Source organism: Ursus arctos, unplaced genomic scaffold (genome assembly GCF_023065955.2).
Source record: "Ursus arctos isolate Adak ecotype North America unplaced genomic scaffold, UrsArc2.0 scaffold_26, whole genome shotgun sequence".
Taxonomy (NCBI): domain Eukaryota; kingdom Metazoa; phylum Chordata; class Mammalia; order Carnivora; family Ursidae; genus Ursus; species Ursus arctos.
This window is the reverse complement of record NW_026622941.1, coordinates 19291204-19309401: the sequence shown is the minus strand read 5'-3', so window position 1 is coordinate 19309401 and position 18198 is coordinate 19291204. Positions and strand designations below refer to the sequence as shown.

Below are 18198 nucleotides of genomic sequence, written 5' to 3'. Positions count from 1 at the left end.
CTGGGAACAAGAGGTCCTTAATGTACAAGGGTAGAAACATAAGGCTGGCAGCAGACCTGTCCACAGAGATCTGGCAGGCCAGAAAGGACTGGCATGATATAGTCAAGGTGCTAAATGAGAAAAACATGCAGTCAAGAATACTTTATCCAGCTAGGATGTCATTCAAAATAGAAGAAGTGATAAAAAGCTTCCAGGACAAACAGAAACTTAAAGAACTTGTGATAACTAAATGAGCCTTGCAAGAAATATTAAAGGGTATCCTTTAAGCGAAGACAGCCTAAAAGTAACAATGACCAGAAAGAAACAGAGATAATACACAGAAACAGAATTTACAGGTAATACAATGGCACTAAATTCTTATCTTTCAATATTAGTCTGAATATAAATGGGCTAACTGCTCCAATAAAAAGACACAGGGTATCAGATTGGATTTAAAAAAAACAACAACAACAAGACCTATCAATATCTTGTCAACAAGAGACTCATTTTAGACCCAAAGACACCTCCAGATTGAAAGTGAGGGGGTGGAGAAAAATTTATCATGCTAATGGACACCAAAAGAAAGCTGGGGTAGCAATCCTTATATCAGAACAATAAGATTTTAAATCAAAGACTATAATAAGAGATGAAGAGGGACACTATATCATAATTAAAGGGTTTATCCAATAAGAAGACCTAACAATTGTAAATATTTCTGCCCCTAACTTGGGAGCAGCAAATTTATAAACCAATTAATAACAAAATTAAAGAACACATTGATAATAAAATAATAATAGTAGAGAACTTTAATACCCCACTCACAGCAATGCACAGATCATCTAAGCAGAAGATCAACAAGGAAACCAGGGCTTTGAATGACAAACTAGACCAGATGGACTTCACAGATACATTCAAAGTATTTCATCATAAACCAACAGAATACACATTCTTGTTGAGTGAATATGGAACATTCTCCAGAATAGATCATGTTCTGGGTCACAAATCAGGTCTCAACTGGTGCAAAAAGATTAAGATCATACCATGCATATTTTTAGACTACAGTGCTTTAAAACTTGAACTCAATCACAAGAGAAAATTTGGAAGGAACACAAACACTTGGAGGTTACGGAGCATTCTACTAAAGAATGAATGAGTCAACCAGGAAATTAAAAAAGAATTTGAAAAATTCATGAAAGCAAATGAAAATGAAAACATTACTCTACAAAACCTGTGGGATGCAGTAAAGGTGGTCCTAAGAGTGAAGTATATAACAATATAAGCCTTTCTTAAGAAACAAGAAAGATCGGGGCGCCTGGGTGGCTCAGTCATTGGGTGTCTGCCATAGGCTCAGGGCGTGATCCCAGAGTTCTGGGATCGAGCCCCACATCCGGCTCCTCCGCTGGGAGCCTGCTTCTTTGTCTCCCACTCCCCCTGCTTGTGTTCCCTCTCTCACTGGCTCTCTCTCTCTCTCGCTCTCTCTGTCAAATAAATAAATAAAATCTTTTAAAAAAAAGAAATAAGAAAGTTTCCAAATACACAACCTAACCTTACACCTAACAGAGTTGGAGAAAGCACAGAAAATAAGGCCTAAATCCAGCAGGCGAAGAGAAATAATAAAGATTAAGGCAGAAATCAATGATACAGGAGCCAAAAGAACAGAACAGATCAATGAAATTAGGAGCTGGTTCTGTGAAAGAATTAAGATCGATACACTCCTAGCCAGACTTATCAAAAAGAAAAGAGAATGGACCCAAATAAATGAAATCATGAATGAAAGAGGAGAGACCAGAACCAACACTACAGAAATACAAACAATTATAAGAACATATTAAGAACAACTAAATGCCAACAAATTAGACAATCTGGAAGAAATGGATGCATTCCTAGGAACATATAAACTACCAAAACTGAAACAGGAAGAAATATAAAACCTGAACAGACCCATAACTGGCAAAGAAATTGAAGCAGCAATCAAAAATTTCACAACAAACAAGAGCCCAGGACCAAATGACCTCCCAGTGGAATTCTACCAAACATTTAAAGAATAATCAATACCTGTTCTTATGAAGCTGTTTTAAACATAGAAATGGAAGGAAAACATCCAAACTCTTTCTATGAGGCCAACATTACTTTGATCCCAAAACCAGACAAAGACCCTACCAAAAAAGGAGAATTACAGACAAATATCTCTGATGAACATGGATGCAAAAATTCTCACCAAGATCGCCAATCAGATCCAACAGTACATTAAAATGATTATTCACCATGACCAAGTGAGATTTTTTTCCTGGACCGCAAGGGTGGTTCAACATCTGCAAATCAATCACTGTGATACACTACATTAATAAAAGAAAGGAGAAGAACCATATGATCCTCTCAATTGATGCAGAAAAAGCATTTGACAAAATATAGCATACTTTCTTGATTAAAACTCTCCACAGTGTAGGGATAGAGGAAACATACCTCAATATCATAAAAGCTGTATGTGAAAAGCCCACAGCAAATATCATTCTCAATGGGGAAACACTGAGAGCTTTGCCCCTAAGGTCAGGAACATGGCAGGGATGTCCACTATCACCACTGTTGTTCAACATAGTATCTGAAGTACTAGCCTCAGGAATCAGACAACAAAGAGAAACAAAAGGAATCCGAATTGGCAGAAAAGAAGTCAAACTCTCACTCTTCGCAGATGACATGATACCCTATGTGGAGAACCCTAAAGACTCCACCCAAAAGTTGTTAGAACTCATACAGGAATTCAGTAAAGTGGCAGAATATAAAATCAATGCTCAGAAATCAGTTGCATTTCTATTAACTAACAATGAGACAGAAGAAAGAGAAATTAAGGGATTGATCCCATTTATAACTGCACCAAAGATGGCATAAGATACCTAGGAAAAAACCTAACCAAAGAGGTAAAGGATCTGCACTCTGAAAACTATAGAACACTTATGAAAGAACTTGAAGAAGACACAAAAAGATGGAAAAACATTCCATGCTCATGGATTGGAAGAATAAATATTGTTAAAATGTGTAGAGCCATCTACACATTCAATGCAATCCCTATCAATATAGCATCAACATTTTTCACGGAGCTGCAAAAAATTATCACAAATTTGTATGGAACCAGAAAAGACTCCAAACAGCCAGAGGAATGTTGAAAAAGAAAACCAAATCTGGTTGCATCACAATACCAGACTTCAAGCTCTATTACAAAGCTATAATCATCATGACAGTATAGTACTGGCACAAAAACTGACACATAGATCAATGGAACAGGATAGAGAACCCAGAAATGGACCCTCAACTCTATGGACAACTAATCTTTGTCAAAGCAGGAAAGAATATTCAATGTAAAAAAGACAATCTCTTCAACAAATGGTGTTGGGATAATTGGACAGCCACGTGTAGAAGAATGGAACTAGACCATTTTCTTACACCATACATGAAAGCAAACTCAAGATGGATGTAAGACCTAAATATGAGACAGGAATCCATCAAAATCCTAGAGAAGAACACAGGTGGCAACTTCTTTGACCTCAGCTGCAGCAACCTCTTGATAGACCCATCTCCTAAGGCAAGAGAAACAAAGCAAAAATGAACTATTGGGACTCAAGATAAAAAGCTTTTGCACAGCAAAGGAAACAGTTGACAAAACTAAAAGACAACCAACAGAATGGGAGAAGATATTTGCAAATATCTTATCAGATAAAGGGCTAGTATCCAAAATCTATAAAGAACTTCTCAAAGTCAATACCCAAAAAACAAATAAGCCAGTCAAGAAATGGACAGAAGACATGAACAGATGTTTCTCCAAAGAAAACATACAAATGGCCAACAAACACATGAAAAATGTTCAACATCACTCAGCATCAGGGAAATACAAATCAAAACCACAATGAGGTACCACCTCACACCAGTCAGAACGGCTAAAATTAACAAGACAGGAAACAGGAATTGTTGGCAAGGATGTGGAGAAAGGGGAACCCTCTTACACTGTTGGTGGGAATACAAGCTGGTACAATCACTCTGGAAAATATTGTGGAGATTCCTCAAAAAGTTGAAAGTAGAGATCTACCCTAGGATCCGGCAATTGCACTGCTGGTATTTACCCAAAGGATACAAACATAGTGATCTGAAGGGGTACCTGCACTCCAATGTTCATAGCAGCAATGTCCACAATAGCAAAACTATGGGAAGAGCCCAGATGTCCACTTTCAGATGAATGGATAAAGAAGAAGTGGTGTGTATTTATGTGTGTGTGTGTGTGTGTGTGTAATGGAATATTACTCAGCCATCAAAAAATGAAATCTACCATTTGCAATGATATAGATGGAACTAGAGGGTATTATGCTAAGTGAAATAAGTCAATCAGAGAAAGACAATTATATGATTTCACTCATATGTGGAATTCAAGAAACAAAACAGAGGATCATAAGGGAAGGGAAGGAAAAATAAAACAAGACGGAATCAGAGAGGGAGACAAACCATAAGAGATTCTTAAAAAAAAGATTTTATTTATTTATTTGAGAGAGAGAGAGAGAGAGCATGCACAACAATCGCTTCTCGGCCTTTTGGCTAAGATCAAGTGGAGCATGCACAAGCAGGTGGAGGAGTAGAGGGAGAGGCAGAATTCCTGCTGAGCAAGGAGCCCAACATGGGGCTCAATCCCAGGACCCTGGTGTCATGACCTGAGCTGAAGGCAGACACTTAACTGAACTAGCCACCCAGGCACCCCGAGACTCTTAATCATAGGAAACAAACTGAGAGTTGCTAGAGAGGAGTTTGGTGGGGAATAGGGTAACTGGGTGAGGGGCATTAAGGAGGTCTTGTGATGTAATGAGCACTGAGTGTTGTATGCAACTGATGAATCACTGAACTCTACCTCTGAAACTAATAATACACTGTATGTTAATTAATTGAATTTAAATAAAATATTTGTGGACAGGGTTTTCTCGTCACAAATAGACATTGGCAATACATTTTTAAAAACTGAAAAATTTGACTATACTAAAAATAAAAATTTTTGTTCATCAAAAGCTGAAATAAAGAATGAAATGACAAGTAACAAAGTGGAAGAAAATATTTACAATGCCTACAACTAATAGATTAGGATCAGTAATATACAAAGAACCCCTACTCGTCAATAAGAGCACAAACAGCCCAATAGAAAAATACACATCACAAACACGAGATGTCATTTTATACCCATCCTTTTGAGAAAAATGTAAAAGTTTGAAAATACAAAGTCTATATTTCAATAACATCGTCCATGCATTGCTGCTGAGAATAAAGTAACATAAGTACTAGCAAAGAGTTTGGATTTATCTCTGAAATTTGAACATTCACATCCCTTTGGTTGCATCCTTCCACAGGTAAGTCTATTTTCAAAAGAAGCTTTTGCACTTGTACAAGAGATATTTTTACTAGCAAAACCCGGAGAAGCAGTTCTGTGTTTGAAAACTACAGCTCTCCCTTTTGAGCAGGGAAAAATCCAGTTCTTTCCTCCTATATTTCTCCCTGTGTGTCTCCTTTACTTTGACATCACTACCACACTCATAGCATACTGGACTTCTGACCCTGTAGTTACAAGATGTGTGTGAAGTTTTCCCCACATCAAGCAATTTTCTGTAACACTAGCTGGGTGTCCTACAATTTTACTCAGTTCTAACACAATCTACCTAGAAATAGCATCCAATCTCACTAAGGCCTCGGTCCCACAAGACTGCCCCCAACTTCAGATGCCAACCACAAGTAGTAGATCCCCAGGTTATCCACAACTTCTACAAATCACAGGTTCACATGATCCTTCCTCAGGTTTGATTAATTTGCTAGAGTAGCTCACAGAACTCAGGGAAACCCTTACTTATATTTACCAGTTTGTTAAATATATGTTAAAGAACACAGATGAACAGTCAGATGAGGACATACGTATGGCAAGGTCTGGGAGGGTCTCAAGTGCAGGCCCTTTTGTCCCTATGTAATTGTGTGCCACCCTCCTGGTATGAAGATGTGTTCTCCAACCTGGATGCTCTCTGGACCCCATACTATTGGGATTTTATAGAGGCTGCCTCACATAAACATGATCAATGTGTAAGTCCATTTCAAGCTTCTCTCCTCACACTGGAAGATGAGGTGGGAGGTGAAACTGAAAATTCCAAGCTTCTAATCATGGTTTGGTCTTTCTGGTGACCAGCCCCCATCCAGGAGCAATCCCAGGAGCTCACCTAGAGTTGCCTCAATAGAATATCCAGGAACCCTATGTCAGGGATGGGGTCAAAAACAAATATTAGAACAAGATACTCTTAGTGTTCTTATCATTTAGGAAATAAGGGTTTTAGGAGCACTCTGCAGGAACAGGGAGCAGAGATCAATATATATTTTCCATGATCTCACAAACCCACATGTCCTTAATGGGAAAGTAGATGACTTAACTGTGGTACATCCACACAATGGAGTTTTATTTGACAATAAAAACGAAATTAACTGTAATGATATTATATCCAACAAAATGAATGAGTCATAGCAATAGGTGAAAAAAAATGAGTCCCCTCAAATTATACACAGCCTGAAATTTTCTTTATAAAGTTTAAAACAGGGGCGCCTGGGTAGCGCAGTCGTTAAGCGTCTGCCTTCGGCTCAGGGCGTGATCCCGGTGTTCTGGGATCGAGTGCCACATCGGGCTCCTCTGCTGGGAGCCTGCTTCTTCCTTTCCCACTCCCTTGCTATGTTCCCTCTCTCGCTGGCTGTCTCTCTGTCACATAAATAAATAAAAATCTTTAAAAAAAGTTTAAAACAATTAAACACATACATGCATGCATGGGTGTGCATACACACTCTCTCTCTCTTTAGGAATATGCATAAATGCAAAAATACATAAAAATGAAAACAAAGGAATGACGAATGAAAGATTCACGATGAACACAAGATTCAAGTGGATTGTTACTTTGAACTAGGTGAGACAGGAGGTGGGTTGGTGGGGAAAATCAGACAGTTAGATGCAGTTTATTGATAAGGTCTTAGATTTTGCAAATAAAAGCATCCATGCATGGACAAAGATGGGAACAAGTAAACCAAGAGATATGATTAAAGGAATTCTGTGTTCCTGAGGTCCCATAAAATATATTTTTTGTCTAAATGAATGATTTCCTTAAGTTACTTTCTACATTTTAAAAACAGAGCACAAAAGAAAAAAAATGAGGGATGCATGTATCCCTTTTATTTAGGTTTTTTTTTTTATTCATTGGGTAACTACATAATAGTGCAATTGCTGGATCACAAGGTAGTTCTATTTTTAACTTTTTGAGGAATCTCCATGTTTTCCAGAGTGGTTTCACCAGTTTGTATTCCCACCAACAGTCAAGAGAGCTCCCCTTTCTCCACATCCTTGCCAACACTTGTTGTTTCTTGTGTTATTGATTTTAGCCATTCTGACAGGTGTAAGGTGATATCTCACTGTGGTTTTGATATGTATTTCTCTGATGATGAGTGACATTGAACATCTTTTCATGCATCTGTTGGCCATGTGTATGTAATCTTCAGAAAAATGTCTATTCATGTCTTCTGCCCATGTCTTGACTGGATTATTTGTTTTTTGGGTGTTGAATTGTGTTAAGTTTTTAAAATATATTTTGGATACTAACCTTTTATCAGAGAAGTCCTTTGCAAATATTTTCTCCCATTCCTAAAACTTTTCAGTTTTATTGTTTCCTTTACTGTACAAAAGCTTTTTATTTTGATGAAGTCCCAATAGTTTTGTTGTTGTTGTTGTTGTTGTTTTTTTTGTCTTTGTTTCCCTTACCCCAGGAGACATATCTAGTGAGAAGTTGCTATGCCCATGAATGGATAAAGAAGATATGCTATATACATGCAATGGAATATTACTCAGCCATAAACAAGACTGAAGTCTTGTCATTTGCAATGATGCAGATGGAGCTAATGAGTATTATGGTAAGCAAAGTAAGTCAGTGAGAGAAAGGCAAATACCATGTGATTTCACACATATGTAGAATTTAAGAAACAAAACAATCATAGGGGAGAAAAAGAGAGAGGCAAATCAAAAAACAGACTTTTAACTATAGAGAACAAAGTGATGGTTACCAGAGGGGAAGTGGGTGGGGGATGGGTGACAGGGAGAAGGAGTGCATTTGTGATGAGCACTGGGTGTTATGTAAGTGTTGACTCACTAAGTTGTACACCTGAAACTAATGTTACACTGTAGCTTTACGAACTGGAATTTAAATAAAACTTGAAAAAATAAATACTATTTAAATAGATTTTAAAAAGTTATGAGGGAGCTCCCTGACTAACCAGTGCTCACTGAGAGGAAAGAGTGTGTGCACTGAAGTGAAGAGAACACACATAATGTGTTTGAAGTTCAGAGAGGGATAGCAGGATGGTAGACTGCAGGAAGCTTCTGAACCTTACAACTCAGTGATATAACAACGATCAAAGGTTATTTGAGACAAGAGTTGTAGTGGTCACTAGCCACACATGGATTCATTACACTTCACATTGGTATCTGGATAGCTGTAAGTCCCAATTTTTATCAGAACTTCTGCTGATATGACTCCACACTGGCATTGCTGCTACCAGAAGTACTATTCTATACTAGAGGTCAGCAAACTTGTTTTTATAAAGGGATAAACACTAAACATTTTAGGCTTCACAGGCTATAAGATCACTGTCACAACTATTCAGTGCTTTCATTGATAGCGGCCAGGGATAAAATTTAAATGGTTGAATGTGGCTGTGTTCCAATAAATCTTTGATTACAAAAGTAAGTGGCAGGCCAGATTTGGCCCCATAGCATAGTCTTCTGAACCCTGTTCAGTCTTATCCATCCAATGGTTAGTCTGTATATTTTATGGTGGGGGAACAGGCATTAAACAGCATGTTTGCCAGTGTGGTGAGATGGTATTTAGGCCAGAACTTAGGTTTTAATAAGTTATCCCTCAACAGTTGCCACAACTTCCATTATGAGAAGAAACACAACCCTACGATCCAGACTATAGGATCTTTACAGGGGAATTATTGCCAAAGAACACCATGCCCAGAGCTGCAAATTTGAGATGAAGACTTGAGGGAAGCAAACAATAAAAAGAGTTTAAAGGAGGCTTCTCTGTTATTTTTGGATGTCTCTTCTTTGAATAAATATCTACCCCAGCCACAGTGAAACACAACATCCTTTAAGCTGTCACAGATGACTTTGTCTTGCTTCCAACATTTACTTAGGTTCCTTAACAATGTTTAGTATTATTTACCATACGCTGTGCTGCATCCAAAGACCTGTGTGTATGTTCCTCCACGCTTGGCTAGTGAGTCCAGTAGAGAAGTTGTTCACTAAAGGACTATTCCAGTCCCTTCCCTGCAGATGAAAATCCAGTATGGTTAGCATCGTGTTGAAAATGCTGGTCCTGTAAGTTGACAAATAAAAGTCCTAAGCAGGCAGGCATATGAGTCAGGAAAGCAGGCTACACTTTTAGTGTGTGTGTGTGTGTGTGTGTGTGTGTGTGTGTGTGTGTTGTTGAGGGGGTGCTTACAGACAAGACAGAACACAGTCACTGCAAAAAGTGAATGTCTTATTTACTTTAAAAATGAGGATGGAAAAAAATATATCCAAAGATCCCCACAGCTGTCTTAAAATAATTTCTGAATGGCTGGTAAAATAAAGCTTACTTTTGTTTCTTAACAGCTTCAAGCTTAAAAGTACACAGGCAATTGAAGTGTAGACAGACAGAGTTTGTAGATTGGTCTCAGAGAGACATCTCAGTTCAGAAAACATTGATAAGTCCCAACTTGATCCTGCCTCTCTCCAAGCCCCTGAGAGAGTTTTTTTTAATATATTTATTAAGTAGGCCTAGTAAGAGGGAGATTCCCTTTTAATCTTATTAGGTTGACTTGTTTATTGTCTTCCTTCAATCAGAACAAACATACATGAAGTAGAGATCTAGACTTCTTACCACCTGGGATAGCATTTGGCATAGAATAGGCACTCAGCAAATATTTGTTGAATGAAAGAATGATCATCTCAGCCATTATTTGATGGAGGTGCCATTATTACCCCTTAGCATGGGTTAAAAAACTGAGGCTAATGAACTTGTCCAAGATCACAACTTGTAGTGTTGGCGCTGGTAACCAGTGCTTGTAAGCATTCCATAGCATTTTTGCATGTTAATCCAACCATCCTTTCATCTTTCACCCATTTTACCTGGATATGACCACCTCAGCACATGACATAGCCCCTAATTTTTCACTCATCCAATCTGGGTAGCAAGTTACCAATGGAATTGGTAAACGTTGGTTTTCTCCCACCAGTCTACTGTTCAGAAACGTTGGTGGCACCCTGTAGAAATGAATGTTCCTGTCCACAACACTGTTCCAAGTTTATTGCTTCCAAGTTTATTCCTGTTTTGGTATCATCTTTTTTTGTTTGTTTATTTGTTTTTAAATATTTTATTTATTGATTTGTCAGAGAGAGAGAGAGAGAGCACAAGCAGGGGGAGCTCAGGCAGAGGGAGAGGCAGGCTCCCTGCCAAGCAAGGAGCCTGATGTGGGGCTCAATCCCAGCATCCTGGGATTATGACCTGAGCCGAAGGCAGACACTTAACCCACTGAGCCACCCAGGTGTCCCAGTGTCATCTTTTCTTAAGTTATCCAGTCACCCAGAAAATTGAACTAATGTTTAACATATTAGCATTTTGTTTAATAAATGAGTAAATAGTAAGTAATTCTTTGATCCAAAAGACTTGTTAAGGCACAAAAGAAAAATACTGAAGCCTTAGCAAGTTAAATACTTATTAACTTATTACTTACTCACTAACCAAGTTTTTTTTTTTTTTTTTGCTCTTTTAACATGGTGTTTTGGTCAGAGCCACAACCATGTAAGGGTTAACTGTTAAGATAAACAGCAAGGGAGGAGCATCTGGTTCTAAGTGACTAATCTTTTCTATAACCTGTTTTCAGTAACCCTCAGAGCCAAAGAAACTTTATCAAAGGATTAAAACTTATATAAACAAAGATCCCTTTATTTATATAACTCTGATTCTCTCAGGGCAAGAAGCTCCACTTGTGTTACATGTGTGCAGAGATTTATACATATTGGTTACTCAATGTGTAATTTTTTAAAAAATCTGATGATCTTACAGTATAGAAGCAGCAGTGAATGAAGAGGATGGTCAATGATAAGGTAAAGGGAGTTCATTTATTTGGGTTGTTGTGAGTTGCAATTCAGTTATTTTTTGCTTTGAAAAAATGTAAGGTAAATTTAATACTCAGAAATATAAGACTCTTTGGGTTTTCTAATTACCTTGTCTATAATTTCCCAATAGTGACAAAAATTCTGTGCACTGCTAGATCATGAATAATAATAATATTGCTTTTTCACACACAAATATATGGACATACACTTTGACTCTTTTCTATATGTAGTTGCAAGTGGTTTAGAGCATTTGAAGTGAGTCGAAGTTGTTCCAGATAATATTTCCTTCCTCTTGCTTTGCCCATGGTCTGAAAGACCCCTCTTTGTTTATCTAATTTCTCCAAACCCATACTTTTTCTGATCAAGCCCCATGTTCTCCATGTCCCCCATATTCCCTCTTTCTCCCTTCCCTGAAATCCTAGAGCATTAGTTGCCTATACTACACACACACACACACACACACACACACACCCACCACACTTATTGGTGTTTTCTTTCAAAGTTCAAAAATGAGAGGGGTACCTGGCTGGTTCAATTAGTTAAGCATCCAACTCTTGGTTTCAGCTCAGGTCATGATCTTGCAGTCATGAGATCAAGCCCTGCATGGGCTCTGTGCTGACTGTGGAACCTGCTTAAGATGCTCTCTCTCCCTCTTTCTCTCCCCCTCCATCACCACTTGTGCATGCATGCTCTCTGCCTCTAAAAAAAAAAAAATAAGAAAGTTATTTTTTATAATCCCAGGGATGACACAAAAATATAAAAAGCCAATTTGGTGTATATCATTTATATTTCTTTCCATACTGACATAAAAATATATATGACATATATAATTATATACATATGTTCCACCTACTTTTATTCATATGGATAGGATCATCATTATATATGTGACCTACCTTGTTGCTGTATTCATTTAACTGTGTACCTTATACATTCCTCTAGGTCAGCACATAAATCTAGATTATTCATGACCTATATCCCCTTAGAAAGAAATATGTCCATTTCTATAGAATAGATTTCCAAAAGTTTCATCACAGAAAAAATGTGTACTGCAATTCACAACTTTGCCATTTTTATACTCCACACACTAAATGTTATGAATTTTCAAAAATTTTGTTGATTTGTTATATGAAAAAGAATGAGGGTATCGTGTTGTTTTGAGTTGCATTTCCTAGCTGCTAGTGAGATTTGGCATCTGCCAAATGAAGCTCAAATTCCCTTTTATGGGACTAACATGACCAGAGGACGGACTTTCTTTTTTTCTTTCTTTCTTTCTTTCTTTCTTTCTTTCTTTCTTTCTTTCTTTCTTTCTTTCTTTCTTTCTTCTTTCTTTCTTTCTTTCTTCCTTCCTTCCTTCCTTCCTTCCTTCCTTCCTTCCTTCCTTCCTTCCTTCCTTCCTTTTTCTTTCTTTCTTTCTTTCTTTCTTTCTTTCTTTCTTTCTTTCTTTCTTTCTTTCTTTCTTTCTTTCTTTCTTCAACAGAAAGTAGTGCAACCTGTCCGAGATTCCATTCAGTATCAGGAAAGAACTGGCCCCATAAAGTAAATTCTACAGGCAGTGGAGGGAGAAGAGTAAGGCTTTTTGTCTGATATAATAAATCCCATTTGTTCAAGGGGCTTTTACTTGCCATCTATTTCTGTATGTAAATGTAAATACTGCTCAGGAGCACAAGGGTGAATTATTTCAACTTTAAAGTCTTTTTTAAATAACACATCCCTTTCAGTAAACATGGACTTTCTCAGAAAGACACCAGAATTATATATTTGCCTTCCTTCAACCCTCCCTTTACTTCAGTATACTGTGTTTAGTTCTACTTAAGAATTTTCTACACATACCTAACATTTTACCATTTAGTCTGAAGACATCTTTATGAATCATGGGAATAGATTTAGATTTAAAAGTATGTCATATATGTCAGGATAGGGGTTGGTAAGGACAGTAAAAGCACATGAGACAAATTTGGGTCACTTTATAAAGGGAAATATTTTTAAGTTGAATATATCATTTATAATAATGATGTTAATTTCAGAAAATTACATAGTATTTTAAATCTTCAGAATAGCTATTTATTTTTTAAAAGACAAGATGTAAATTTGGATTGCATGTCCTATCTCTGAAATGAGGACAGAAAGTAGAAAATGTCTTAAGAGTTACTTAACAGAGTGGCACTTGGCTGGCTCAGTCAGAAGAGCATGTGACTCTTGATCTCAGGGTCATGTGTTTGAGTCCCACATTGGGTGTAGAGATTACTTAAAAAAAAAGAGTTACTTTAATACAACTATTTAGAGGCAAAACAAGGATAAGATGAAGCTCAAGCTTGACAACTTTTTAGTTATTTTGTCTAGCAATAGAGGCAGCAAGAACTACCAATTATTGAAACTTACAATATGTCAGGTTTTCTTCATAGGTACTTTATATCATTTATCTCATTTTTCATTACATGCCATGTAGATGTCTAATCTTTTTAGGATCTAGCAAGAAGATTTAGATATCTCCTATTTGAGCCAATTCTAGAAATCCTGACAAGAGCTACCTAGATGGTCCTGTGGCAGTCCCAAAAAATCAGAGGTATTTAGGTTACTTGGGTTTAAAAATTAGAATTAATTCAGATGTGGCAGCAGGACCCTGGGTGTTCCAAAATGTCGCCTAAATATGTGATATAAACTGTATTGTGTTGCTAATGTAGGAAAAGAATGGGATAATGTAGACCGGGTTCCACATTGGTTTGCCTTGCCAACACTTTTGTCTTATAAATTAGAAATCTTTCTGGCAGTAACAATCTGTGATTTCATCTACTTTAGGAAAATATAATATTGTGATCCAGTGAAACTGTATAAATTTATTTGCATTTTCAAATGGAAAAAGAGCCAGTGAAATAGGACTATGAAAATCCCATAGGAGGCACCTCATTTTGAAGACATCTTGGTTTCTTTTCCTATCCATCTTCTTTTATTTCAGTGTGGATGTGATTTTTTCTTCGTTTGCTAGTGATACTTATGTCGTTTGTGGTTTACGCACTTCTGTTCTTTATGCTGTGAATCTTGGTGTTAAAACCCATGCTAAATTGGGCTAATTCGTAGGACTACTTAATATCTAAATTTGGCATGAACTACAATGTCAGAAACATATATTTGAGTAGTTGTTTAAGTTTTTAATACCTCATGCTCTGGTCAAGGCTGTATCCTGGAACCAAGTTAGTAATAATCACAGGGGCACCTGGGTGGCTGAGTCAGTTAAGCCTCAAACTTCGTTCACCTCAGGTCATGATCTCAGAGTCCTGGGATCAAGCCCTGTGTCAGGCTCCACGCTCAGCTGGGAGTCTGCTTGAGATTCTCCCTCTCTCCTCTCTCTCCCTCTCTCTACACCCATCCCCCTGCTTGCACTCACTCTCTCTCTCTCAAATAAATAAATGCCATCTTTTAAAAAATAATAATCACAGCTAAAATTTGCTGAATGTAGTTTAGCCAGATAAAATTATATACTAAGTGCTTTTCATGCATTATCTCTATCCTTTTATCTCTGCAGAACAGATAATATCTTTTTCATATATAAATGAAGGAATTGCAGCTAAAAGAAATTAAGAAATGTATATAAAGTTTTGAAAAGAGCCTGGATCCTAACAAAGGTCAGCCTGATTCCAAAACCCATCCTTCCCTCTACACCAGCAGCCTTACTGTGGTAGCTTCCAGCATCCTGTTGATTTGTTGCTCTTCACCATGACAACAGAACATCTTAAAACTCTTGATTTCACTTTTCTATTATGGAAGTTGAACACGCTTAGGCAATATCTCCTGGGTATAGACAGATACTAATTACAAACCCAAATTCAAAGAAAGCTCCAGAAACTGACTTTAAATGTCAAGGTACTCAAAGAATTTGGTTCTGTTTCAGAGTCTCTTTCCAGTTCCATTTCTGTAGGTGGGGGACTCTGGACAAAGGGTTCTCAAGGATCCAATACTGTCTGAGGAAGCCAGAAGAAGCTTCAGAGAAACAAATGATTTCTGTTGTCTTGCTCTTTTCCCTGTTTTTTCCTGCCAGTCTTCTGTACCCTACTGACCCAGGCTACATTTAGGATCTTTATAATCAGAGTAGAATTGGTGTTTTCAACACTGTCATGCCTAACTGTGTGCAAGAAATTGTTACAAATGAATGTAGGCCCCAAAGCCCAAACAGAGAAAGGGTAAGATAACCAGGACCCTTTTTCTTTTCCTCCTGCTCTTTCTTCTCTCTCTTCCTTGCAGCCTGAGTACCCCCCCACACCCCTCTTTTCTTGTCTTCAAGTACCATTTCCCTTCTCCAGGGGTTTGCTCTTAGGTAGCTGTTAACGTACTTCAACTAGGGTACTAGTTAATAGTAAGGATTTCGCTGTAGAGGGATTTGTTTTTTACTGAGGGACTTCTGAACTAAAAAGCCTTTAAAATGCAAAAACAGACTTCAAATCACAGAAAGTTATGGGGGTTAATTGAGATTGGAGTTTTGCTCAAGCAAGACTTGTTGCTTATTCAGATCATTCATATTTCTGGAACTGGAGGTATGTGTTCAATAAAATAAATTCAATTATTGCAGACAGTTTTATCCAACTATATGTGTGTAGGGCCACGGTCTCCTAGCCTTCAGGTGATCTCACACTAAGTATTTCAGCATGTCAGTTACATAGGCCCCATGTTCACATGTTTATAGGATAATCAAAAGGAAGATGAAAAAGATGTTTTTTTATTTAAGTCTACAATTTTTTGATAAAATTTATTTTCCTTTTTATAATGTTTGTCCTTGATTTTAACTTTAAAAGTATTGAATTTATTAACAAATAGTTTTTTAAAAAATATGTGATAATATTTCTGGCTACTTAAATTCCATCTTTTAAAATTTTTAGAATTTGCTCTTACTCTTCTAATTTACTTCCAACCCAGGTAAATTCTACCAGATATGCTTTTTCTATATTGTCTGCTTTTCCTTGTAAGGGTTTGTGTGCCACTCTTTACTGATCACGACCTTTGTTGTAGATAACAAAAGGAATGTTTCTCACAGCAAAGAGGGTGGATTCTTAGAACCTGCATCTTTTATGATTCTGTCAAAATTTTGTAATTCTAGACGTGGTTGTGTAGGACAAGTGCCTTTGCATCATTGGTTTTTGGAGCAGGAAAGGTGTCTTGTGATACAAATCCTATTTAGGATTTGGGTAGATTATTGTCATTATTCTATTTCCCTTTTTGTTTCTTTGAACACTTCTCATTGTTTTGAGCCCAAACTTTTGTTACCTACTTTTATCTTTTTTCTCCCTCCCTTTTTAAATCCTTTTTGTTTGCTATCAATAACAAAAGCCCCCACTACAATACCATATTGTTCCTTTCTTTGTGTATGGTTACCATGGCTATAATAGCTATCACTCACTGATTGAACACCCAAGATGGGTGAGGTACATTGCATATTTTATTCCTACTCTTTAATAAAACCCTACAATTATTATCCCCTGTTTACAAAGGGTATAAGTTGTCATAATCAACTTTATCACACATATCATGAATTTATATTATTTTGACTCATTCACTCATTTGTTTTTCATAGAGTACATTGATTTAACCAATATATATTGAGTGTTTGTTATGTTCAAGTGGTAGGCTTAAATATTGTGGGGATTACAGAGATGACTCAGACATCCTTGTCCCCAGGTAGTTTATAGGCTACATGAGGAAATAACACCCGTGCATACATCCTTGTCCCCAGGTAGTTTATAGGCTACATGAGGAAATAACACCCATGCGTATATAACCAAAATACAAGATCGAAACTATGAACATCAAGAATGTTCTCGAAATTCTGACCACTAAAGTATTATCAAATACCAAAGTGAGCTGAATAAACATTTATTGAGTAAGCAAGTAAATGTTTAATAAACTGATATCAGAAGAGTAATACAGATGAGTCTGTGTGAATCCAGGGAAGAGCTAAAAGGATCGTGAGAGATTCCCTGGAGAATGTGGTATTTGAGCAGAATCCGGAGGTAGATTCCCAGAGGGTGAAGGGAGCATATTACAAGGTAAGCAAATTAGATGACCAAATTGTGGAATGTGTGAAGTATATAGAGGTTAATACACAAGAGAAGTTCTAGCAATGCAGATAAAAAATAAAGTCTGAACTCTCATGGGGAAGACCTTAGGGAATAGCTCCAAAATGAGGACCTATTCACTCAGCAGAGTTTTTGTTACACCATAAAAGAAAATTTTCTTAGTTGTATACAGAACAAAGAAATAAAAGTCTCAATAGAAAACTCAATATGAAAATGTAAGTTGAATTTGGTGAGGGGTGGGAATCAAGATAAGCTGTGAGCAATCTTTCAGTATTAGAAATATTTAATAAGTATATTTGATTTTTCAAACTTTCTTTCAGTTGAAACCTTAAAAAACAAAATAAAACAAGGCAAAACTCTCTCATACTCAGTAAGGATTGTTATTTTCAACATCAAACAAGTACTTCATATTTTGAAAAGATATTTTTGTCCCATTATTCTTTTGCCTGACCTGTTTATCCAGTTCCAAAACAAATTGATTTGGCACGATTCTACATAAAATAAACCACAGGACATAGTGGAAGTAGAATAAAAATATTTTTCTTTGGGCATGATGTAGAGAAATTATCTGGACTTTGGAGTCTGATAAACCTGGGTTCCACTATTAGAATGACCCTTATTAACTGTGTGATCTTGGACAAGTTGCTTCATCTTCTTTTAAAGATATAATCCCTTTATTTTGAAATACGTAGATGTTTTGAGATAGCAAAGAAATCCCTATTATTATCTACTTTTGCAGAATGAAATTTTTATGTCAGCTCATTTTTTTGCTCCTTAGTTTTTATCAGTAAATGGCCTAACAATACCTGCCTCATAGAGTTTTGTGAAAATTAACAATATCTACATATATACATATTTATGTGTACATATACATAAAGTATGTACAGATGGTACTTTAAAAATAGAGACTTTTTTTCTCCTAATTCTGTCTGGACAGAATTTTTGTTTCCTTAA

The 18198-nt window shown here is 36.8% G+C and overlaps 1 protein-coding gene across 3 annotated transcripts in view; it reads left to right on the top strand.

Annotated features, from left to right (window-relative positions):
* The first annotated feature begins 17069 nt into the window (after nt 1-17069).
* The window catches only part of SLCO1A2 (solute carrier organic anion transporter family member 1A2), a 99816-nt gene continuing 98687 nt past the window's right edge, over nt 17070-18198 (top strand). For 2 of the 3 annotated variants that reach the window (XM_044385196.3, XM_044385198.3), the window contains exon 1: nt 17070-17214. The gene's annotated coding sequence lies outside the window, so the exon portion shown is untranslated. The remainder of the gene's footprint in view (nt 17215-18198) is intronic. The other variant, XM_044385197.3, reaches the window with a different exon arrangement.